The 24,539-nt window shown below is 49.4% G+C and overlaps 1 protein-coding gene across 3 annotated transcripts in view; it reads left to right on the forward strand.

Moving 5' to 3' along the window:
- LOC144590102 (sialic acid-binding Ig-like lectin 13) overlaps positions 1 to 24,539 on the forward strand; it is a 202,951-nt gene that overhangs the window by 144,963 nt on the left and 33,449 nt on the right. For 2 of the 3 annotated variants that reach the window (XM_078394964.1, XM_078394966.1), the window contains exon 1: positions 15,621 to 15,691. The exons of the other annotated variant lie outside the window; for it this stretch is intronic. The gene's annotated coding sequence lies outside the window, so the exon portion shown is untranslated. Of the gene's footprint in view, positions 1 to 15,620; positions 15,692 to 24,539 lie in introns of those variants that run through there. 3 annotated transcript variants of the gene reach the window in all.

Below are 24,539 nucleotides of genomic sequence, written 5' to 3' on the forward strand. Positions count from 1 at the left end.
AACTCCGCCTCACCACTAAACTCCGCCTCACCACTAAACTCCACCTCACCACTAAACTCCGCCTCGACAAATCGCCGCCTCTCTCCCGCTCCCGCTATTTATAGCCCCCCCCCCCCCCCCCGGCCGTTGGCGGCGCGTCACGTGAGCGGCTCCAACCACGCGGGTCACGTGGACAGCTCGAGCCTTCGCCGGAAAAAGCCGTTGCGAGTCGCCCGCCGTCCTCGCTTTCCCGCCGCCGAGAGAGGGGGGGGCTGCAGCCGCGGGCGGGCGGCGCGGCAGGGGCTCGACGTCATCGTTAGCGTCAGCGCACTGCGCCCCTCCCCCCCGGCTCTCTCGGGGAGTGCGCCTGCGCCGCTCTCCGCGCTCGCCCCGCACCCCACTGCTCCGCCCGCGGCCTCAGCCACTCCCCCCCATCGGCGGCGCGGCGGCGGCGGGAAAGCGAGGACAGCGGGCGACCTGCGACGGATTTTGGCGCCTTTTGCCGCCGAGGGCTCGAGCTGTCCACGTGACCCGCGCTCTGGTTGGAGCCGCTCCGCTCACGTGACGCGCCGCCAACGGCCGGGGGGGGGGGCTATAAATAGCGGGAGCGGGAGAGAGGCGGCGATTAGTGGGGAGGTTGAGTCGGGATCAAAGATACTGGAGGAACAAGATGAACCACTCCGTTGAAATAGCCCGTACTGTAGTGTAGTGCGCAAAGGGGCCATTTTAGTGAGCAACCCCCCCCCCCCCCCCCCCGCTCTGCCACTCGCAGTGTAATCAGTGTTGTGGGGGAACAGTGTGTGTGATGATACCATTAAAATGCAGAATATGTCTCATCTATCAATACACAGATTTTTGTTATTTTTCTTTTAAACTGATTTCCGCAAGTTTCTGCCCACTAAAATGGCGTCATGACGTACTACGGTTTTTAGGGTCGAGTGGTCAACCTTGTTCCTCTAGTATCTTTGGTTGAGGTAAAGTTCAGTGGAGGCTAGGATTGGGTGTGAGGTGAACATTAGTTGAGGCTGTGGTTTAGTCAAGGTGTGGGGTTTAGTCGAGGCTGGGGTTTAGTCAAGGTGAGGGGTTTAGTTGAGGCTGGGGTTTAGTCAAGGTGAGGGGTTTAGTCGAGGCTGGGGTTTAGTCAAGGTGTGGGGTTTAGTCGAGGCTGGGGTTTAGTCAAGGTGAGGGGTTTAGTCGAGGCGAGGGAATTAGTCAAGGCGAGGGGTTTAGTCGAGGCTGGGGTTTAGTCGAGGCGAGGGGTTTAGTCGAGGCGAGGGGTTTAGTCGAGGCGAGGGGTTTAGTCGAGGCGAGGGGTTTAGTCAAGGTGAGGGGTTTAGTCGAGGCGAGGGGTTTAGATGAGACGAAGGGGCTTGGTCGAGGTGAGGGGTTTAGTCGAGGCGAGGGGTTTAGTCGAGGCGATGGGTTTAGTCGAGGCGAGGGGTTTAGTCGAGGTGAGGGGTTTAGTCGAGGCGAGGGGTTTAGACGAGGTGAAGGGGCTTGGTCGAGGAGGGGTTTGGTCTTTAGTCGAGGCGAGGGGTTTAGTCGAGGCGAGGAGTTTAGTCGAGGCGCGGGGTTTAGTCGAGGCGAGGGGTTTAGTCGAGGCGAAGGGTTTAGTCGAGGCGAGGGGCTTAATCGAGGTGTGGTTTAGGTTGAGGCGAGGTTTAGGAGTGAGGAGAAGTTTAGTCGTGAAGTGTGGTTTAGTGGAGGTGAGGGGTTTAGTTGGTTTAGGTATGAGGTGTATATAGTAATGAGGTGTTTAGTTGAGGGGTGACATTTAGTGAGGTAAAGTTTAGTCGAGGCGAGGATTTAGTCGAGGTGTGAGGATTTAGTCGAGGTGAGGTTTAGCTGAGGTGAGGTTCAGCTGAGGTGAGGTTTAGTCATGAGGTAGGAGGTTTAGTCGAGGCGGGGATTAGATGTGAGGTGGAATTTAGTCGAGTTTAAGGTTTAGTGGGTTGTAAAATTTAGCTGAGTTGGGAGGTTTAACTGAGGTGAGGTTTGGTCGAGGGGAAGGGTTTAGGTGTGCGGTGGTTTGGTAGTGAAGTGTGACGTTTAGTTGAGGGGCGAAGTTTAGTTGAGGGGAGGTTTAGTTGTGTGAAATTTAGCTGAGGCAAGGTTTAGTTGAGGTGAGGGGTTTAGTCAAGGCAAAGTGTTTTGTCGAGGGGAGGTTTAGTCGAGCCGAGGTTTAGTTGAGGTGAGGTTTAAGTCGTGAGGCGAAGGGTTTAGTCGAGGTGTGAGCTTTATTCGTGGCAAAGTTCAGGTGTGAGGTGGTTTGGTTGTGAGGTGGGAGGTTTAGTGAAATTTAGTTAATTGAGTTTTAGTTGAGGCGCGGTTTAGTCATGCGGTTTAGGTGTGAGGTGAATTTTAGTCAAGGCAAGGATTTATCGTTGAGGGGTGAGGTTTTGTTGAGGTTAAGTTTAGTTGTAAGATTTATGTTGAGACGAGGTTTAGGAGTGAGAAGTTTAGTCGTGAGGTGTGAGGTTTAGTCCAGGCAAGGGGTTTTGTTGGTTTAGGTGTGAAATTTAGTAGTGAGGTGTGTTTAGTTGAGGGGCGACGTTTAGTGAGATAAAGTTGAGTCAAGGCAAGGATTTATTCGATGGGTGAGGTTTAGCCGAGGTGAGGTTTAGCCGAGGTGAGGTTTAGCCGAGGTGAGGTTTAGCCGAGGTGAGGTTTAGCCGAGGTGAGGTTTAGCCGAGGTGAGGTTTAGCCGAGGTGAGGTTTAGCCGAGGTGTGGTTTAGCCGAGGTGAGGTTTAGTTGAGGTGAGGTGTGAAGTGGTTATCTGAGCTCAGGAAGGGAGCCGAAGTGATGCTGAAGGAGACGAGACCATGTCTGGGATGCAGGGCTCAGAGGTGAGACTCCAGGGAGCTTTGACATGGAGAGTGGGCAGAAGATGCCTGATAAATGTCCTCTCAGGGGCCTGGGAACGGGGAAAATGCTGCTGCTCCTTCTCAGACCATCCCAACCCCAGGAATTGGTGTCAATGAGGAGTGGATGAGTTCCCTGGGCTCTGGAGTGGATCACTGACATTAATATTGATCTGGGAGGCCGTTCAGACCATCTCCCTCATCCTTTTAGTTGTCTGTCTCCATCTGGCAACTTTCCCCATCTGTGAGGAAAGAATATTAACCTGAAACATTCACTCCGTTTCTACCTCCACAGATGCTGCCTGACTTGCTGATTATCTCTGACAATTTATTCCTTTTTATACTAGTGGTTTTGCAGCAGCCACTGTGTGCTGCTCCTGACTTTAGTGTGGGGGAAGCCCATGATTGTCACTGTCTTCATTGCCAGAAATGTAGACACTGACGTCTGTTGGCTGGAAGCTGCAATCTTGAATCTTGACAGGCAATATATTGGGTCTGGACCTTTCAGGCAGATCACGCCAGACCTGCACTATAAATGCAGTTTCCTCTCTTACTGTGATATGGTTTATTACTTCTTGGAATCAATAATGTGTTGATCTTGCTGGAATGTAATTAACAGCTGATTTCTTTCAACCGTAGGAAAAAAACTCACAATATTCTGAGTGAAGAAATATATAATTTCTATCCTGAAGAAGTTACCCTTTAATTTTAAGTTGTGATTCTTTATCCTGGAATTGTCCTGTATTAAGTAAAAAAATGATATTTTCAAATCTGTTTTGGAATTAATATCTGATGTTTACAGATTATGCACCAAAGTGTATCAGATACAATGTTTGTTTTTCCAGGATGCTGACCAGTTCAAAGACATTGCGGGCTATTTTTCCAAGGAAGAGTTTGAAGAAATAAATGACTTGGAGAAGCTCCGTTATAACAACGTGAAGCGGAATTATGAGCCCGTGCTTGCCAATGGTTTGTAGAAAATATCATTGACCTTTTTTTTTTCCTTTTTGCCCTTTTCTAACGATGCATGCTGACATGAGATTTTTTCCCCACGTGAAATGTAAATGCTTTCTGAGACCAGGTCCTTGGTTCGATCCTTCCATTTCACTCCACTGGTACACTTTGAGAATGTGTGTGTGGCCGGCCGGCTTCACCCTCTGCAGCGCTGCATCAATACACACGCGGCTCATGCAAGCTGTTTCCCCAGTCTGTCTGTGTCCGATGCGCTTGTGACCTGGTCCCTGCTCCTCCGGCCACCGTGAGGTTCCCGCGGTGGGCGACGAGTGTGTGTGTGTGTGTGGGATCCTGGTGAGTGCGGGCGGGAGGGAGGGCGAGGGCAGCATCAGGAAATGGAGGGGAGACACAAGGAACTGCAGATGCTGGATTACAAATAAAAAACACAGAGCGCTGGAGTAACTCAGCGGGTCAGGCAGCATCTGTGGAGGACATGGATAGGCGACGTTTCAGCCCGGGACCCTGGGAGGGGGGACTGTTGTGAGGGACCGAGGGCAGGAGGGTCTGAGTTGTGAGGGAGTAGGGTCTGTGAAGGAGGATGGTTTGAGGGGAAGTGAGGAGAGACTCAGGGACAGGGGATGTCTGCGGGGAAGGATTGAACAGTTCCTCTCATAGAACAACGCTTCCTCATCATCAGCCCTTCCACAACACGGCACTCCCTCCTCACTGCCTCTCCCACAGCGCAGCGCTACCTCCTCACTGCCCCTCCCACAGCAGTACTTTCTCCTCACTGCCCCTCCCACAGCGTAGTGCTCCCTCCTCCCCCAGTGCTGCCTCCTCACTGTCCCTCCTCCACAGTGCTCCCTCCTCACTGCCCCTCCCGCAGAGCTCCCTCCTCACCGCCCGTCCCACAGCACAGAGCTCCCTCCTCACCGCCCCTCCCACAGCGCAGTGCTCCCTCCTCACCGCCCCTCCCACAGTGTAGTGCTCCCCCCTCACTGCCCCTCCCACAGTGTAGTGCTCCCCCCTCACTGCCCCTCCCACAGTGTAGTGCTCCCCCCTCACTGCCCCTCCCACAGCACAGTGCTCCCTCCTCACCGCCCCTCCCACAGCACAGTGCTCCATCCTCACCACCCCTCCCACAGTGCAGTGCTCCAATAGGCAATGGACAAGAGGTGCAGGAGTAGGCCATTCGGCCCTTCGAGCCAGGACTGCTATTCAATGTGATCATGGCTGATCATTCACAGTCAGTACCCCGTTCCTGCCCTCTCCCCATACTCTCTGACTCCGCTATCATTATCTAGCTCTTTCTTGAAAGCATTCAGAGAATTGGCCTCTACTGCCTTCTGAGGCATAGAATTCCACAGATTTACAACTCTCTGAGTGAAAAAGTTTTTCCTCATCTCCGTTCTAAATGGCCTACCCTTTATTCTTAAACTGTGGCCCCTGGTTCTGGACTCCCAAAACATTAGGAACATGTTTCCTGCCTCTAACGTGTCCAATTTCTTAATAATAGAAACGTGGAAAATAGGTGCTGGAGGAGGCCATTTGGCCCTTCGAACCAGCACCAGCACTGCCATTCATTGTGATCATGGCTGATCATCCACAGTCAGTAACCTGTGCCTGCCTTTTCCCCATATCCCTTGATTCCACTAGCCCCTATCTAACTGTCTCTTAAATCCATCCAGTGATTTGGATACCACTGGCATCTGTGGCAGAGAATGGATAACCTCACACTTATCCACATTAAACTGCATCTGCCATGCATCCGCCCACTCACACAACCTGTCCAAGTCACCCTGCAACCTCATAGCATCTTCCTCACAGTTCACACTACCACCCAGCTTTGTATCATTTGCAAATTTGCTAATGGTACTTTTAATCCCTTCATCCAAGTCATTAATGTATATTGTAAATAGCTGCGGTCCCAGCACCGAGCCTTGCGGTACCCCACTAGTTACTGCCTGCCATTCTGAAAGGGACCCATTTATCCCCACTCTTTGCTTTCTGTCTGTCAACCAATTTTCTATCCATGTCAGTGCCCTACCTCCAATACCATGTGCTCTAATTTTGCCCACTAATCTCCTATGTGGAACCTTGTCAAAGACTTTCTGAAAGTCAAGGTACACCACATCCACCGGCTCTCCCCTGTCAATTTTCCTGGTTACATCCTCAAAGAATTCCAGAAGATTAGTCAAGCATGATTTCCCCTTCGTAAATCCATGCTGACTCGGAACAATCCTGTTACTACTATCCAAATGCTCCGCAATTTTGTCTTTTATAATTGACTCCAGCATCTTCCCCACCACTGATGTCAGACTAACTGGTCTATAATTTCCCGTTTTCTCTCTCCCTCCTTTGTTAAAAAGTGGGACAACATTAGCTACCCTCCAATCCACAGGAACTGATCCTGAATCTATAGAACATTGGAAAATGATCACCAATGCTTCCACAATTTCTAGCGCCACCTCCTTAAGTACTCTGGGATGCAGACCATCAGGCCCTGGGGATTTATCAGCCTTCAGTCCCATCAGTCTACCCAACACCATTTCCTGCCTAATGTGGATTTCCTTCAGTTCCTCCGTCACCCTAGGATCTCTGGCCACCAGAACATCTGGGAGATTGCTTGTATCTTCCTTAGTGAAGACAGATCCAAAGTACCGGTTCAACTCGTCTGCCATTTCCTTGTTTCCCATAATAAATTCCCCCGCTTCTGTCTTCAAGGGACCCACATTTGCCTTGACTATTTTTTTCCTCTTTACATACCTAAAAAAGCTTTTACTATCCTCCTTTATATTATTGGCTAGTTTACCCTCGTACCTCATCTTTTCTCCCCGTATTGCCTTCTTAGTCATCTTCTGTTGCTTGCCTTCTTAGTCATCTTCTGTTGCTGTGCTTTATATCGCAACAAATAAATAATATTCAAGTTTTAAAAAGAGCTTGAAATATTGGAATATATATATATCGTAGGTGTACAATTATTTATAAAACAGAAAAATACAGTGACCATCACTGGGAGAGGGGTGGGAGAGAGTTGGGGGGGGAGAGAGTGAGGGAGTGGGGGGGAGAGAGATAGTGGGGGGGTGGGGAGAGTGAGGGGGGGGGTGGGGAGAGTGAGGGGGCGGTGAGAGTGGGGGGGGGAGAGAGTCGGGGCAGAGGGAGCAGTGGGTGAGATGCTGACTGACCTGCTGAGTTACTCCAGCATTTTGTGATACTGACATGCATTAGCACGATCCTTACCCACTACCCAACAACCTGTAAACATTTCATGTTTAAATTTGACCGATAAGTTGGTCAAATAACATAGGCACCTTCTTGTATTTTTTGTGATTTATGGATTTTTCAAATGTGAATATCTCATAACGACACATTTGTGGGTTAGCAGTATATTGCACCAACCCCCTACAATTTTACATCATTCAAAAATGAACTTCACAAACAAGGATTACACTTTTTATTTCTGTCATTCATGGTAAAATGTACATCATTTTGTGTGCGAGATATACAGGGTTGCACTGTTTTGCATATCGGCTCTAACCAATTAAAAGATCAGGTCCTGATTCATACCAGCTCTTCACCTTCCCCCCCTTGTCTGAAGAAGGGTCCACACTTGAAACATCACCCATCCTTTTTCTCTAGTATCTTTGGCTCTGTCGGTGAGGGACAGCGCCCCCATGTGGTCCTGGACATTTATGCTGCTGTGAATAGAATAAAGCAACCGAGTTCACCGTGTTACTGTGAATGTCGGAGTGGTCACTGCCGAACCTAGCATTCTCTCAACGCCACACACCCTCTCTGCTCATGCTGCCTCCTTCAGTGAGCTGTGAACCTGGACTCCAACATCCCACTGCACATCAATGCTGTCAATGAAGAAAGGACTCGACCCGAAACATAACCCATTCCTTCTCGGTCCAGGATGAATATTGATTTCGCTAACTTCAAGTAACCCGTGCATTCCCTCACTCTCCATCCCTCCCCCACCCAACTCGCACCAGCTTCTCGTTCTCAGCTAGCACACAGCCAACATTCAAGTCAAGTCAAGTCAATTTTATTTGTATTGCACATTTAAAAACAATCCACGTTGACCAAAGTGCTGTACATCAGTGCAGGTACTAAGAATGAACATACAATGGCACATAAACATAACAGCACATACATAAACAGTTCACAGCGCCCCCTCAGAGGGCCCCAAACGCTGGGAGTAGAAATAGGTTCTGAGCCTGGACTTAAAGGAGTCGATGGAGGGGGCAGTTCTGATGGGGAGAGGGATGCTGTTCCACAGTCTAGGAGCTGCAACCGCAAAAGTGCGGTCACCCCTGAGCATAAGCCTAGACCGCAGGATAGTCAGTAGCCCCAAGTCGGCCGACCTGAGGGACCTGGAGATAGAGTGGTGAGTTAGAAGATTTTTGATATAGGGGGGCAAGCCTGTTTAGGGCTTTGTATGTGAATAGGAGGAGCTTGAAGTTGATTCTGTACTGTACTGGGAGCCAGTGGAGAGAGGCCAGAATCGGGGTGATGTGGTCCCTTTTACGGGTACCCGTCAGGAGTCTCGCTGCGGCGTTTTGGACCAATTGAAGGCAGGACAGGGATGATTGGCTGATCCCAGTGAATAGGGAGTTGCAGTAGTCTAGGCGGGAGGAAATGAATGCTTGAATGATTTTTTCAATGTCGTCAAATTGGAGGAATGGTTTGATTTTAGCTATGGTACGAAGCTGGAAGAAGCTGGCTTTTACCACAGCGTTGACTTGCTTGTCAAACTTTAATGCAGAGTCAAATATCACGCCAAGGTTTTGACATGCGGTTTGACTAGGGAGGATAGGCTTCCAAGGCTGCCTGTTATCGTTTTGATGGTATAAATGTAAATTGTCCCTACTGTGTGTAGGATAGTGCTGGGATCGATGGTTGGCGCAGACTCGGTGGGACGAAGGGCCTGTTTCCACGCTGTATCTTTAAACTAAATTAAACTAAATTTATAACATTAAATATATATATTTTTGGTGTTCATGTATAAATGTGAGAGCAATTTGTTTGTGTTATTTGTTAGTTTAGTTTAGCTTAGAGATACAGCACGTAAACACACCCTTCAGCCCGAGTCCAGGGCGATCTGCGATCCCTGCACATTAACACTGCCCCACGCACACTGGGGACAATTAACCCACAAACCTGTACTTCTTTGGAGTGTGGGAGGAAACCCAAGCACCCGGAGAAATCCCACACAGTCATGGGGAAATCGTGCAAACTCCGCACAGATAGCACCCGTAGCCAGGATCGAACCTGGGACTCTCACGCTCTAAGGCAGTAGTTCTATTGCTACGCTACCGCGCTATCGCCGCACTAATGCAGAGAATCGTTGCTGGTCATCGTGAACACGATGGGCCGAAGGGCCTGTTTCTGCGATGTATCTCTAAACTAAACACATACCTAGTGTGAACGGGTGATCACTGGTCAGCACGGACTCGGTGGGCTGAAGGGCCTGTTTACACGCTGTATCTCTAAACTAACTAAACTGACCCATTGAGTTACTCCAACTTTTTGTGTTCATCTTTGGTTTCAGCCAGTATCTGCTGTTCCATCCTCAACTAAATTCACCCTCTCAACCGTAAACCCTCGTGATGGCAGACCTCTTTATTACAGATTTTTGTTCTGTCGGACGATGCTTTTCCACCGCCTCCCTTGCCGCCTCTCGGTTTGGTATGAATATTGATTTCGCTCTCTTCAAGTAACCCCTGCATTGCCTCTCTCTCCATCCCTCCCCCACCCAAGCCGCACCAGCTTCTCGTTCTCACCTAGCAAACCGCTAACAGTGGCCTGTTTCCTTTACCATCGTTACTGTTTTTGCACAAATTTCATTCATTTGTTCTATATCTCTCTACATCACCGTCGATATCTCTTGTTTCTCTCTCCCCTGACTCTCAGTCTGAAGAAGGGTCTCAACCCTAAACATCACCCATTCCTTCTCTCCAGAGATGCTGCCCGTCCCACTGAGTTCAGGCACTGGAATTTTCCGCAGATTTCCGCATTTTAAAAATCCATTTCGTGTGCTTTTTGCATGGTTTCCGTATTATTCACTTTGCGAAATAAAGGGAGAAATCGGATCGAAAGAAAGAAAAAAACCAATATATATACGTAATGAACACTAGGGTTCCACTAGAGGTTGCTCGGGATTCCGCAAGAATTCCCCCCCCCGGTGCGCCCTGGAAGTCTTCCCGAAAATGTGGCTCCTTGGCTGGGCAAGGCAGCCAATCTTGACCCCATCGGGACTTCCACGGCCGATCGGTGGGTTGAATTTGTAACCTGCGGCCGGGGCTCTGGAACTCCAGTCCAGCTGGAGCCAGTAAATCTATCCCCATAGGCGACTTCCTTGGCCTGCTGGATAAACCAGCAAAGCTCTGGAACCAAGAGTGCCAGAAAATCAGTGGTGGAAGTGTAATGAGTAAATATTAAATTTAAGTGCAAGATTACATAACTAAATTAATTAAGACAGGGTTAAAATATAAAACAAAGCAGAAAAGCCAATCACCTCTTTGGGCTGATTATCAATTAATGTGCAAATTTACTGAAAATTTTATTAGTGTGCAGTGACATATTCACATTATTTTGTAATGCCTGTTTTTACTTTGAAATGCACTAAAAGAGGCTTGAAACTAGTAATTTTGTGTGTAATTTTGCGTTGTACGCCTCATGCAAGCGCTCGGCTCTTTTCTTCCTTTTTTGTTGACCTCACTCACATGCCTGTGAGTTGCTCCAGCACTTTGTGTCTAATCTATCTACCCTTCGATTTGCAGTGTCGAAGGTGATGAGAAAACTGACCTGTGTTCGGCCTACGTAAGTCAACTCTGGAATCAAAATGAAGAAAGGTATTTTTGTGAGATATGAATCGGGGAGAGGGGTGGAGGGGAGAGGTTTACAGAGATGGGAGAGGTTTACAGAGATGGGGAGAGGGTGTGTAGGGGGTGGAGGGGAGGGGGTTAAAGAGACGGGGAGAGGAGGTGTAAGGGCCGGAGGGGAGGGGGTTACAGAGATGGGGAGAGGGTGTGTAGGGGGCGGAGGGGAGGGGGTTAAAGAGACGGGGAGAGGAGGTGTAAGGGCCGGAGGGAAGGGAGTTACAGAGATGGGGAGAGGTGCAGGTGCTGGAGGGGAGTGGGTGACAGAGACGGGGAGAGAGGGTGTAGGGGCTGGAGGGGAGGAGGTTACAGAGGAGGGGAGAGAGGGTGTAGGGGCAGGAGGGGAGAGGAGGGAATTACAGAGAGGGGGTGTCGGTGCCGGAGGGTAGGGGGTTAGAGAGACAGGGAGAGGGGGTGTAGGGGCCGGAGGGGAGAGAGTCACAGAGACAGGTGGAGAGGGCACACAAACACACAGGCAGACACACAAACACACAGGCAGACACACAAACACAATCCTGGGAGAGAGAGACAATGAGAGAGGGAGAGAGAGAGCGAGGGAGGGAGGGAAGGAGGGATGCACACACAGAAGGGTCTCTACCCGAAACGTTACCCATTCCTTCCCTATAGTGGTGTTGCCCGTCCCGCTGAGTTCCTCCTGCACTTTTGTCTAACCCCCACAGATCCGCTGAGCTCCTCCAGCATTTTGTTTTCTTGATGAATAAAGGGAGTGTTTTGCACAGTCAGCTTTGGGGAACTCGATGATACATTTCCCTTCATTCTGTGAAAGAACATTTTCATTTTTAGCACTAAATTTCCTGTTACAACTTCTGTCTACTTCCTCATCTATCAAGGGATCATGGGCCTCTCGAGTCTCTGCCACTTCAAATGTTATAGTGATAACGGTAGTAAAGAGAGGATACTCAATGCTAGCATTTATACAATCGGGCTTGTATACCAAAACAGGGATGTAATGCTGAGCCTCTGTCAGGTGCTGGTAAGGCCGTATTTGGAATATGGTGAGCAATTTTGTGCCCTGTATCTGAGGAAGGATGTGCTGGCTCTGGAGAGGGTCCAGAGGAGGTTTACGAGAATGATCCCAGGAATGAGTAGGTTAACCTATGATGAGAGTTTGTTGGCACTGGGCCTGTACTCGCTGAAGTTTAGAAGAATGATGGGGGACTGCATTGAAACATACAGAATAGTGAAAGGCCTGGATAGAGTGGATGTGGAGAGGATGTTTCCACCAGTGGGAGTCTACGACCAGAGGTCAAAGCCTCACAATTAAAGGCCATTTTTCTACTCCTATTCCTTCTGACCTTATGATAGGAGCAGAATTAGGCCATTCGGCTCATCGTCTACACCGTCATTCAATCAAGGCTGGTCTATCTTATCCTCCCAACCCAATTCTCCTGCCTTCTCCCCATAAACCCTGACACCTGTACTAATTAAGATTCTATCCATCTCTACCTCAAAAGTATCCATTGGCTTGGCCTCCACAGCCTTCTGTGGCAAAGAATTCCACAGATTCGCCACCCTTTGTCAGGCTCGAACTCTCGTGTGGACCGGACGTGATCTGGGCCGACCAATCACGCGGTCAGGGGTCAGGCCATCGTGTGCCAGGACAATAAAGGATTTGGCAATTGGAGATTGAACTCGGGCAGGAGTGGGTGAGCGACGGAACTGTATTCGGGTAATGATTAAACAGAGTGTTTACATGACGTGTGGACCTCCTCAGTGGTGACCCCGTCGATCCAAAACGGCTTATTTTGGATTATTGGCATGTTTGCAGCCGGCAACCTGGACCAGCAGAATGCAGTTTTGGTTAAACTCCACATTTTCTGGACATCACAGCCCCAAGTGTGGTTCGAACAGGCTGAGGCCCAGTTCCACATTCGACAGATCGCTGCCGATGCCACAAAATATTACCACGTGGTCAGAGCGCTGGACCAGGACACCACCGGGTGCCTAATCAATTACCTTCGCCAGCCACCAGCTGCGGGCACGTACAAGGGCCTTAATGCGCTCCTTTTGTGCACTTTCGGTCTCGGCCTCCGCGACAGGGCCGACAAATTCCTGCACATGGACGGCCTCGGCGACCGCAAGCCGTCTGTTCTTATGAGCGAAATGTTTGCCTTGCTGAACGGTCACGCGCCCTGCCTCCTGTTCAAACAGATTTTCCTCGAACAAACGCCTGATGACATTTGCCTGATGACATTCGCCTGCTCCTCGCGGACGAGGATTTCACCGTCCCCCGCCAGGCAGCTGCCCGTGCAGACGTGCTTTGGCAGGCGAAACAGCAGGGTGGCGCCACCATCAACGGGGTGGTGGCGCGGCCTCGGCGGGTCAAGCGGCCGGTCCCAGCCTCCACCGAAGGTGCGCCGGAGAAGCTGGACACGAGCGATGCCAGTAAACGTACGTGGTGCTACGACCACCAAAGGTGGGGTTCCGAGGCACGCAGATGCCGACCACCCTGCGCACATTCCGGGAAACGCCTCGGCCGGCCGCCAGTAGTGGCTACTGTGGCCGGCCAGAGGCATCGCCTCCTCTGCACATGGGACCGGGCGGCGTTTTCTGGTGGACACGTGAGCGGAGGTCAGCGTTTTGCCCCCATCGGGAACGGACAATCTCTCGGGAGCCGTCTCGCTCTCGGATACCTCATCAGGAGCCGCCCTGATCTCAGATACGTCTGCTGCAATGTGTCCACGTGCCCTCACTGCCACTGGATTGCCCGTTTTGCTGTGTCAGTGGACAGAGGTGTGCAGTTCACCTCCGAGTTGTGGTCAGCAGTTGCCCGGCTGTTTGGCGCTCATCTACACCACACTACAGCCCACCACCCACAAGCCAACGACCTAGTGGAGCATTTTCACCGGCACCTGAAGATATCCTTAAAGGCACAGCTCGCGGGCCCGGACTGGATGGTTGCCGTGGGTACTGCTGGGAATACACACTGCCCCGAAGGAGGATCTGGCAATTTCCTCAGCCGAGCTGTTGTACGGCGCCCCACTTACTGTCCCAGGGGATTTAATCCCAGCATCACGTGGACATCAGGAACCATCCTTGACCATGCTGACGTGCCTCCGGGAGAAGGGGGGCACACTCTCTGCCGTCCCGATGTCCCGCCACGGACTCGCCCCCACGTACGAACCACCGGCCCTCACAAACTGCCAGTATGTTTTCATTCGCCGCAATTCCCACCGTACGCCGCTGCAAAGTGCATACGAGGGACCCCATCCAGGTACTGCAGCACGGCACCATGACTTGTGTCATCAACACGGGCGGCAGGCACGAGACCGTCTCCGTGGACCGTCTTAAGCCGGCACACTTGGACGTTGACCAACCAGTGCAGGTGGCACAACCCCACCACACAGGGCATCCACCGTCATGACCGCACCCGCCCTTATCTCTGCCAGCTGGGACCCTGAACACAGGAGACACGTACACGCGACCAGGCTGCCGCACTCGTCACCCTACCCGCCTCCAGTACTCTGGTTCGGGGGGGGGGTTCCTGTAGCGGGCCAAGCCAATTTGGTATTGAACCATCGTTTGTCAGGCAGGACTGTAATGTGGACCGGGCGTGATCTGGGCCGAACAGCCACACGGTCAGAGGGTCGGGCATTCGTGTGCCAGGAGAACAAAGGATTTGGCAATTGGAGTTTGAACTCGGGCACGTGCGGGTGAGCGACGGAACGCGGGCACTTGCGGGTGAACGCTCGGAACGCGGACATGCACGGGTAAGCGACGGAACGCGGGAACGCACAGGTGAACGACGGAACATGGGCATGCGCGGCTGAGCGACGGAACTCGGGCTTGCGCTGGTGAGCGACGGAACTGTATTCGGTTAATGATTAAACAGAGTGTTTACACGACGTGTGGACCTCCTCAACATCTTCGATTTAAACCAGCAACTGCAGTTCTTTCCTCCAATTCCTGAATCAGTGTAGTCTTGTCCAAATGGCACAGTGGAGCAGGAGACTGTCACACCTGTTAGATTAAATACCTCCAATTTGCCAGGGAGGGGTGGAGGGGAGGGAGTTACAGAGAGGGGTGTAGAGACCGGAGGGGAGGGGTTTACAGAGACGGGGAGAGGGTTGTCGGGGCCGGAGGGGATGGGGTATAGGGGCCAGAGGGAGGATTATAAAGAGAGGGAGGTGTGTAGAGGTCAGAGGGACAGGGGTTACATAGACTGGTGGGGTGCAGTGGCTGGAGGGGAGGGAATGAGGTTACAGAAACGGGGGGATGTAGGGGTGGGATGGGAGTGGGTTACAGAGACGGGGAGGGTGGTGTAGGGGCCAAAGGGGAGGGGAGGGGGTTACAGAGACGGGGAGAGGGGTGAAGGGGCCGGAGGGGAGGGGGTTACAGGGACGGGGAGAGGGGTGTAGGTGCCGGATGGATGGGAGGGTGTTACAGAGTTGAGGAGTGTAGGGGTCAGAGAGGAGGGGGTTACAGAGACAGAGAGGAGTGCAGGGGTCAGAGGGGAGGGGGTTACAGAGTCATAGGAGTGGAGGAGGTCACAGAGATGGGGACGAGAGTGCCTGCCCGTTTTCCGGGGTTACGTCCGTACGCGGGTGGCACTGGAGAGGAACCAGGCGCTGTCCATGGGCATTCTGGGGGATTTCCGGGACCGCTGGGCACCGCGGGGGGTGGAATGCATCCTGGACAAGGAATGTAACGTAGTTGTATAGTAGTTCATTTAGTATATTTGTTTGTCTTGTATTCTGGTGGTGGGTTCTGTTTTGTTTTATTGTATTTTAAATATGATTTTTAATAATTGAATACATATTTTGATATAAATTGAAAAAACTAAGTCAAAGTCATGCCACATCAGGGATGAAAAGGGTTAACTGTTTGCTGATAAAGAAATACTTCCTTATTTTACTTCCGTTTCTTGATGTAAATTTTCCTCTCCACACATTCTTGTTCTCCACACAGTGACGGCCGCTGAAGACAAGGACGCTGGCCCGCTGATAGATTGTCAGTCGATACTCCAGAGACGAGCAGCGGACAGAACCCAGGTACGCAATTCCGTGTCTGTTAGCTCGTTCCCACGGTCAAACACCTGTTTAGTTGATTTATTCACAAAATGCTGGAGTAACTCAGCAGGTCAGGCAGCATCTCGGGAGAGAAGGAACTAAATCTGTTTAGTTGAGTTGTGATTTTGTACAGAGTCTGATCACTGAAAGACTTGTGTATTAAGGTAACTGCACCGAAGATAGACACAAAGCGCTGGAGTAACTCAGCGGGACAGGCAGCATCTCTGGAGATTAGATTAGTTTAGTGCCAGCATCTCTGGAGTTTAGATTAGCTTAGATTAGTTTTCTTGTTATTGAGGGAGTGCAGCATAGGTTCACCGGGTCTGACGAAGGGTCTCGACCTGAAACATCACCCATTCCTTCTTTCTAGAGAAGCTGCCTGTCCCGCTGAGTTACTCCAGCATTTTGGGTCTACCTTTGATTTAAACCAGCATCTGGTTCTTTCCAACACATTTTTAACCAGGTTAATTCCCAGGATGGTGGGACTGACATGCGATGAAAGAATGGATCGACTGGGCTTGTAATCGCAGGAATTTAAAAAGGATGTGAGGGAATCTTATGGAAACATATAAAATTCTGAAGGGATTGGACAGGCTAGATGCAGGAAAAATATTCCCGATGTTGTGGGAGTCCAGAACCAGGGGTCACAGTTTAAGAATTAGGGGTAGGCCATTTAGGACTGAGATGAGGAAAAATATTTTCACCCAGAGAGTTGTGAATATGTGAAATTCTCTGCCACAGAAGGCAGTGGATGGCAATTCACTGGATGCTTTCAAGAGAGAGATAGATTTAGCTCTTAGGACTACCAGAATCGAGGGATATGGGGAGAAAGCACGAACGGATTACTGCTTTTGGATGATCTGCCATGATCATATTGAATAGCGGTGCTGGTTCGAAGGGCCGAATGGCCTACTCCTGCACCTATTTTCTATTATTCTATGTTTTCTATGTTTATTGTCATGTGTACCGAGAGACAACGAAAAGCTTTTGTTGCGTGCTAACAACAAAAGGGGAGTGTCTGCCAGTGCTGTCGGTGAGGATTTAAACTAATGTGGGAGGGGGATGGGAGCATGAGCAGATAGACAGAGGGGTGTAAATCGAAGGTAGAAGCAATAGGTAGCAAGGTGAAAAGTAAAAGTGGCAGGCAGACAAATCCAGGGTAAAAATCAAAAAGGGCCACTTTTCAACATAATTGTATAAGGGGTAAGAGTGTTGTAAAAACAAGCCTGAAGGATTTGTGTCTCAATGCAAAGAGCATTCGTGATATGGTGGATGAGTTGAATGTGCAGATAGTTATTAATCAATATGATATAGTTGGGATTACGGAGACATGGCTCAAGGGTGACCAAGGCTGGGAGCTGAACATCCAGGGATATTCAATATTCAGGATGGATAGACAGAAAGGAAAAGGAGGTGGGGGTAGCGTTGCTGGTTAGAGAGGAGATTAACGCAATAGAAAGGAAGGACATTAGCTTGGAGGATGTGGAATCGATATGGGTAGAGCTGCAAACTCTAAGGGCAGAAAACGCTAGTGGGAGTTGTGTACAGGCCACCTAACAGTAGAGTTGGGGATGGCATCAAACAGGAAATTAGAAATGCGTGCAACAAAGGTAAAACAGTTATAATGGGTGACTTCAATCTACATATCGATTGGGTGAATCAAATTGGCAGAGGTGCTGAGGAAGAGGATTTCTTGGAATGTATGCGGGATAGTTTTCTAAACCAACATGTAGAGGAACCAACGAGAGAGCAGGCTATTCTAGACTGGGTATTGAGTAATGAGGAAGGGTTAGTCAGCAGTCTTGATGTGCGTGGCCCCTTGGGCAAGAGTGACCATAATATGGTTGAGTTCCTCATTAGGATGGAGAGTGACATAGTTAATTCAGAAACAACGGTTCTGAACTTAAAGAAAGGTAACTTTGAGGGTATGAGACGTAAATTGGCCAAGATAGACTGGCAATTGATTCTTAAAGGGTTGACGGTGGATATGCAATGGAAGGCATTTAAAGACCGCATGGATGAACTACAACAATTGTTCATCCCAGTTTGGCAAAAGAATAAATCAGGGAAGGTAGTGCATCTGTGGCTAACAAAGGAAATTAGTGATAGTATCAAAACAAAAGATGAAGTATACAAATTAGCAAGAAAAAGCAGCCTACCAGAGGACTGGGAGAAATTCAGAGTCCAGCAAAAGGGCTTAATTAGGAAATGGAAAATATATTATGAAAGAAAACTGGCAGGGAACATAAAAACTGACTGCAAAAGTTTTTATAGATATGTGAAGAGAAAAAGATTAGTTAAAACAAATGTAGGTCCCTTCCAGTCAGAAACAGGTGAATTGATCATGAGGATAATTTTTCAAAACTCTTTAGATTCTGGAGTAGTTCCTGAGGATTGGAGGGTAGCTAATGTAACCCCACTTTTCAAAAAGGGAGGGAGAGAGAAAACGGGGAATTACAGACCAGTTAGTCTAACATCGGTAGTGGGGGAAATGCTAGAGTCAGTTATTAAAGATGGGATAGCATCACATTTGGAAAGTGGTGAAATCATTGGACAAAGTCAGCATGGATTTATGAAAGGTAAATCATGTCTGACGAATCTCATAGAATTTTTCGAGGATGTAACTAGTAGAGTGGATAAGGGAGAACCAGTGGATGTGTTATATCTGGACTTCCAGAAGGCTTTCGACAAGGTCCCACATAAGAGATTAGTATGCAAACTTAAAGCACATGGTATTGTGGGTTCAGTATTGATGTGGATAGAGAACTGGCTGGCAGACAGGAAGCAAAGAGTAGGAATAAACGGGCCCTTTTCAGAATGGCAGGCAGTGACTAGTGGGGTACCGCAAGGCTCAGTGCTGGGACCCCAGCTATTTACAATATATATTAATGATTTGGACGAGGGAATTGAATGCAACATCTCCAAGTTTGCGGATGACACGAAGCTGGGGGGCAGTGTTAGCTGTGAGGAGGATGCTAGGAGGCTGTAAGGCAACTTGGATAGGTTAGGTGAGTGGGCAAATGCATGGCAGATGCAGTATAATGTGGATAAATGTGAGGTTATCCACTTTGGTGGCAAGAACAGGAAAGCAGACTATTATCTGAATGGTGGCCGATTAGGAAAAGGGGAGATGCAACGAGACCTGGGTGTCGTGGTACACCAGTCATTGAAAGTAGGCATGCAGGTGCAGCAGGCAATGAAGAAAGCGAATGGTATGTTGGCATTCATCCCCAGCGAGGGGATTTGAGTATAGGAGCAGGGAAGTTCTGCTGCAGTTGTACAGGGCATTGGTGAGACCACACCTGGAGTATTGCGTACAGTTTTGGTCTCCTAATCTGAGGAAAGACATTCTTGCCATAGAAGGAGTACAGAGAAGGTTCACCAGATTGATTCCTGGGATGGCAGGACTTTCATATGAAGAAAGACTGGATAGACTCGGCTTGTACTCGCTGGAATTTAGAAGATTGAGGGGGGATCTTATAGAAACTTACAAAATTCTTAAGGGGTTGGACAGGCTAGATGCAGGAAGATTGTTCCCGATGTTGGGGAAGTCCAGAACAAGGGGTCACAGTTTAAGGATAAGGGGGAAGTCTTTTAGGACCGAGATGAGAACTTTTTTTTCACAGAGAGTGGTGAATCTGTGGAATTCTCTACCGCAGAGGTAGTTGAGACCAGTTCATTGGCTATATTTAAGAGGGAGTTAGATGTGGCCCTTGTGGCTAAGGGGATCAGGGGGTATGGAGAGAAGGCAGGTACGGGATACTGAGTTGGATGATCAGCCATGATCATATTGAATGGCGGTGCAGGCTCGAAGGGCCGAATGGCCTACTCCTGCACCTATTTTCTATGTTTCTATGTTTCTAACCAGTCAGTGGAAAGACAACACATGATTACAATCGATGATAGACACAAAATGCTGGAATAACTCAGTGGGACAGGCAGCATCTCTGGAAAGAAGAAGGGTCTCAATCCTTAATGTCACCCATACCTTCTATCCAGAGATGCTGCCTGTCCCCGCTGAGTTACGCAGCATTTTGTGTCTATCTACAGTTTAAACCAGCATCTGCAGTTCCTTCCTACACATGATTACAATTGTTCCATTTACAGTGTACAGATACATGATAAGGGAATAACGTTTAGTGCAAGGTAAAGCCAGCAAAGTCTGATCAAGGACAGTCCGAGGGTCATCAAAGAGGCAGTTAGTAGCTCAGCACTGCTCTCTGGTTGTGGTAGGATTATTTAGTCAGAGCGTGATGAATCTGAGGAGGCAAAGTCAGTGGATGTATTTAAGGCAGAGATAGATGGATTCTTGATTAGTATGGATGTCAGAGGTTATGGGGAGTAGGCTGGAGAATGGGGTTAAGAGGGAGAGATAGATCAGTCACGATTGAATGGCGGGGTAGACTTGATGGGCCGAATGGCCTAATTCTGCTCCTATCACTTATGACCTTATATGGTACGACTTGCCTGGGCTGCAGGCAAACACTGAATCCTGGTACACATGGTAATTGTACAACTATACCAATAGATGGGCCAAACAAGGGCTGGCATGGATGTGGTGGGCCGAAGAGCCTGTTGCTGCGTGGATGGAACTGTTCCCCAACCAAGCTGCGATGCATCCTGATAAAATGCTTTCTAACGGGCCCTTCGGGGAGTGGAGTGGGGAGACTGCTTTGTGTGATGGACTGGGTGATATCCATGTTGGGGGCACGGTGGTGCAACAGTCGAGTTGCTGCCTCACAGCGCCAGAGACCCGGGTTCGATCCTGATTGCAGGTGCTTGTCTGTACAGAGTTTGCCTGTTTACATATTGTTTTGTGCTGCTGCAAGTAGGAATTTCATTGTACTATCTGGGACATGTGACAATAAAACATTCTTGAATCTGGGCTCTTGACCTGTTTGGGTTTCCTCTGGTTTCCTCCCACATTCCAAAGACGTGCAGGTTTCTAGGCTAATCGGCTTGCCAAAATTGTAAATTGTCCCTAGTTGGTGTCGGATAGTGCTAGTGTGCGGGGATCGTTTGTCAGCATGGACTCGGTGGGCCGAAGGGTCTGGTTCCATGCTGTATCGCTAAACTAAACACAGAACTAGTGTGTGAACGGGTGATCGCTGGTCAGCGTGGACTCGGTGGGCCGAGGGAGCCTGTTTCCGCACCGTATCTCTAAACTAAGCTGTCAGTAATTTCTTGTGGCCTTGGGCAGAGCTGCTGCTAAACCAAGGTGTGATGCAACCCAACAGTGTTCTTTCACAGTTCATGTGGAGAGGTTGCTGTGAGTCACTGGAGAAATGCCCAACTTCCTTCATCTTTTGGGTAAGATGAGACATGAGTGTGCTTTATTGACCACAGCTTCAATGTAGCTGATGCAGCTGTTGGTGATATTTACAGTCATAAGTGAGAGGAGCAGAATTAGGCCATTCGGCCCATCAAGTCCACTCTGCCATTCAATCATGGCTGATCTTCTCTCCCTCCTAACCCCATTCTCCTGCCTTCTCCCACAGATTCACCACCCTCTGGCTAAAGAAATTCCTCCTCATCTCCTTCGTAAAGGAACGTCTAATTCTGAGGCTGTGCCCTCTGGTCCTAGACTCTCCCACTCTATCCAAGCCTTTCACTATTCGGTACGTTTCAATGAGGTTCCCCCTTATTCTTCTAAACTCCAGCGAATACAGGCCCTGTGCCGACATATGCTCATCATATGTTAAAGCAATCATTCTCATAAACCTCTGGACCCTCTCCAGTACATCCCTCGTCATATATAGGGCCCCAAACCGCTCCCAAAACTCCATATGCGATCTGACCAGCATGTTATAAAGCCTCAGCATTTAATCATTTTATGGTCACTACCTCCGAACGGTTCTTTTACCATAATCACCCACCAGTTTAAATTTCATTTGGAATATTTTGGAGGACCAAGAACCAAGAACCACCCTGATCAAATCTGGTTCGTTACACAATAGTTTTAGTTCTTAGTTTTAGTTTTAGAGATACAGAGTGGAAACAGGCCCTTCGGCCCACTGAGTCTGCGCCGACCATCGATCGCCCATTCACACACTAGTTCTATGTTGAGTTTAGAGATACAAAGGGCATACAGGCCCTTCGGACCACCGAGTCCGCTCTGACCAGCGATCCCCGCACACAACTCTTTGGAGTGTGGGAGGAAACCGGAGCACAGGGAGAACGTACAAACTCCGTACAGACAGCACCCATAGTCAGGATCGAACCCGGGTCTCTGGCGCTGTGAGGCATCAGCTCTACCACTGCTCCACTGTGCCACCCAAATACCAATCCCAAACCAAATTGCTTGGAATGCTCGATTACAAGCTGCTCTGAGAAGCCATCTCAAAGACACTCCACAAATGCCTTCTCTTGGTATTCAGCACCAACTTGAATTTCCCAGTCTACCTGTATATTGATCCCCTCCATGACCTTTATCCTGCTGCAACTTTACACCACCTGCCTTGCAAACCACAACGTCACAAATTTCCATATCAGCTGAAAATTTGCAAATTATACTTTCTCCCACTAGAGACACAAAAGGCTACAGATGCTGGATTCTGCATCGACACTCCATGTGCTGATGGAACTCAGAGGCTCAGGCAGCTTTTCCCAAGTTCATGAGATACAGGAGCAGATTTAGTCCACTCCGCCATTCAATCGTGGCTGATCTATCTTTCCCTCTCGACCCCATTCTCCTGCCTTCTCCCCATACCCCCTGTCTCTGCTATCATTAAGAGCTCTATCTAACTCTTGAAAGCATCCAGAGAATTGGCCTCCACTGCCTTCTGCGGCAGAGAATTCCACAGATTTTCAACTCTCTGACTGAAAAGGTTTTTCCTCATTTCCATTCTAAATGACCTACCCCTTATTCTTAAACGGTGGCCCCTGGTTCTGGTCTCTCCCAACATCGGGAACATGTTTCCTGCCTCGAGCGTGTCCAATCCCTTAATAATTTTATATTGTTCAATAAGATCCCCTCTCATCCTTCTAAATTCCAGTGTATACAAGCCCAGTCGCTCCAGTCTTTCGAGATACGACAGTCCCGCCATTCCGGGAATTAACCTAGTGAACCTTCGCTGCACTTCAATAGCAAGAATGTCCTTCGTCAAATTTGGAGACCAAAAGTGCACACCGTACTCCAGGTACGGACTCACTAGGGCCCTGTACAACTGCAGGGCCTCTTTGCTTCTATACTCAAATTCTCTTGTCATGAAGGCGAACATCCCATTAGCTTTCTTCACTGCCTGCTGCACCTGCATGCTTACTTTCAGTGACTAATGAACAAGGACACCCAGATCTCTTTGTACTTCCCCTTTTCATAACTTGACACTGTTCAGATAATAATCTGCCTTCCTGTTCTTACCACCAAAGTGGATAACCTCACATTTATCCACATTAAACTGCATCTACCATGCATCCGCCCACTCCTTCCTCAAGGTAGTGTAAGGTTCCAAGAAAGCAGATGTGGCTGATAGTTCCTCTGTCCCTCTCTTCCCCTCCCCTTCCCAGTTCTCCCTCTATCTTCCTGTCTCCACCTCTATCCTTCCTTTGTCCCGACCCCCTGACATCAGTCTGAAGAAGGGTCTCGACCCGAAACGTCACCCATTCCTTCTCTCCTGAGATGTTGCCTGACCTGCTGAGTTACTCCAGCATTTTGTGAAATAAATACCTTCCTAAAGGTACTTCCTTTTATTCTCAGGCAGTGCCCTCTGGTCCGACACTGTCCCACTAAAATTATTCACTGACTTGGCATCCACAGCCTTCTGTGGCAAAGAATTCCACAGATTCACCACCCTCTGGCTACAGAAATTCCTCCTCATCTCCTTCCTAAAAGGAACGTCCTTTAATTCTGAGGCTCTGACCTCTTCCACTAGTGGAAACATCCTCTCCACATCCACTCTCTCCAGGACTTTCACTATTCGGTACATTTCAATGAGGTCCCCCCTGATCCTTCGCAGCTCCAGCGAGTGCAGGCCCAGTGCCGTCAAACGCTCATCATACGTGAGCCCACTCATTCCCCACGATCATTCTCGTAAACCTCCTCTGGACCCTCTCCAATGCCAGCACATCCTCCCTCAGATATGGGGCCTAAAACTCTTCACAATGTTTTCTGGTGAAGGGGGGGGGGCAGGAATTTCAGCAACCTCATAGAGTCATATAGCAAGGAAACAGGCCTTTCGGCCCATCTTGTCCATGCTGACCAAGAACCCCCATCCAAACTAGTCACTTTTTCCTGCATTTGGCCCCTATCCCACTAAACCTTTCCTCTCCACGTACCTGCGCGTGTCTTTTAAGCAGCACGGTGGCGCAGCGGTAAAGTTGCTGCCTCACAGCGCCAGAGACCCGGGTTCGATCCTGACTATGGGTGCTATCTGTACGGAGTTTGTATGTTGTCCCCGTGACCTGCGTGGGTTTTCTCCGGGACCTCCGGTTTCCACCCACACTCCAGGTTTGTAGGTTAATTGGCTTGGTCTAATTATAAATAGTCCCTAGCGTGTGTAGGGTAGTGTTATTGTGCGGGGATCGCTGGTCGGCGCGGACTTGTTGGGCCGAAGGGCCTGTTTCCATGATGTATCTCTAAACTAAATACAGAACTAGTGTGTGAATGGGTGAGCGATAGTCAGCGTGGACTCGGTGGGTCAAAGGGCCTGTTTCCACGCTGTATCGCCAAACTAAACGTGGAACTAGTGTGTGAACGGGCGATCGATGGTCAGCGTGGACTCGGTGGGCCTGTTTCCGCGCTGTATATAATAAGCATAGAACTGGAGTGTGAACGGGTGATCGGACGGCATGGACTCGGTGGGCTGAAGGGCCTGTTTTCATGCTGTATCTC

This window comes from Rhinoraja longicauda, unplaced genomic scaffold (assembly GCF_053455715.1).
Source record: "Rhinoraja longicauda isolate Sanriku21f unplaced genomic scaffold, sRhiLon1.1 Scf000135, whole genome shotgun sequence".
NCBI lineage: Eukaryota > Metazoa > Chordata > Chondrichthyes > Rajiformes > Arhynchobatidae > Rhinoraja > Rhinoraja longicauda.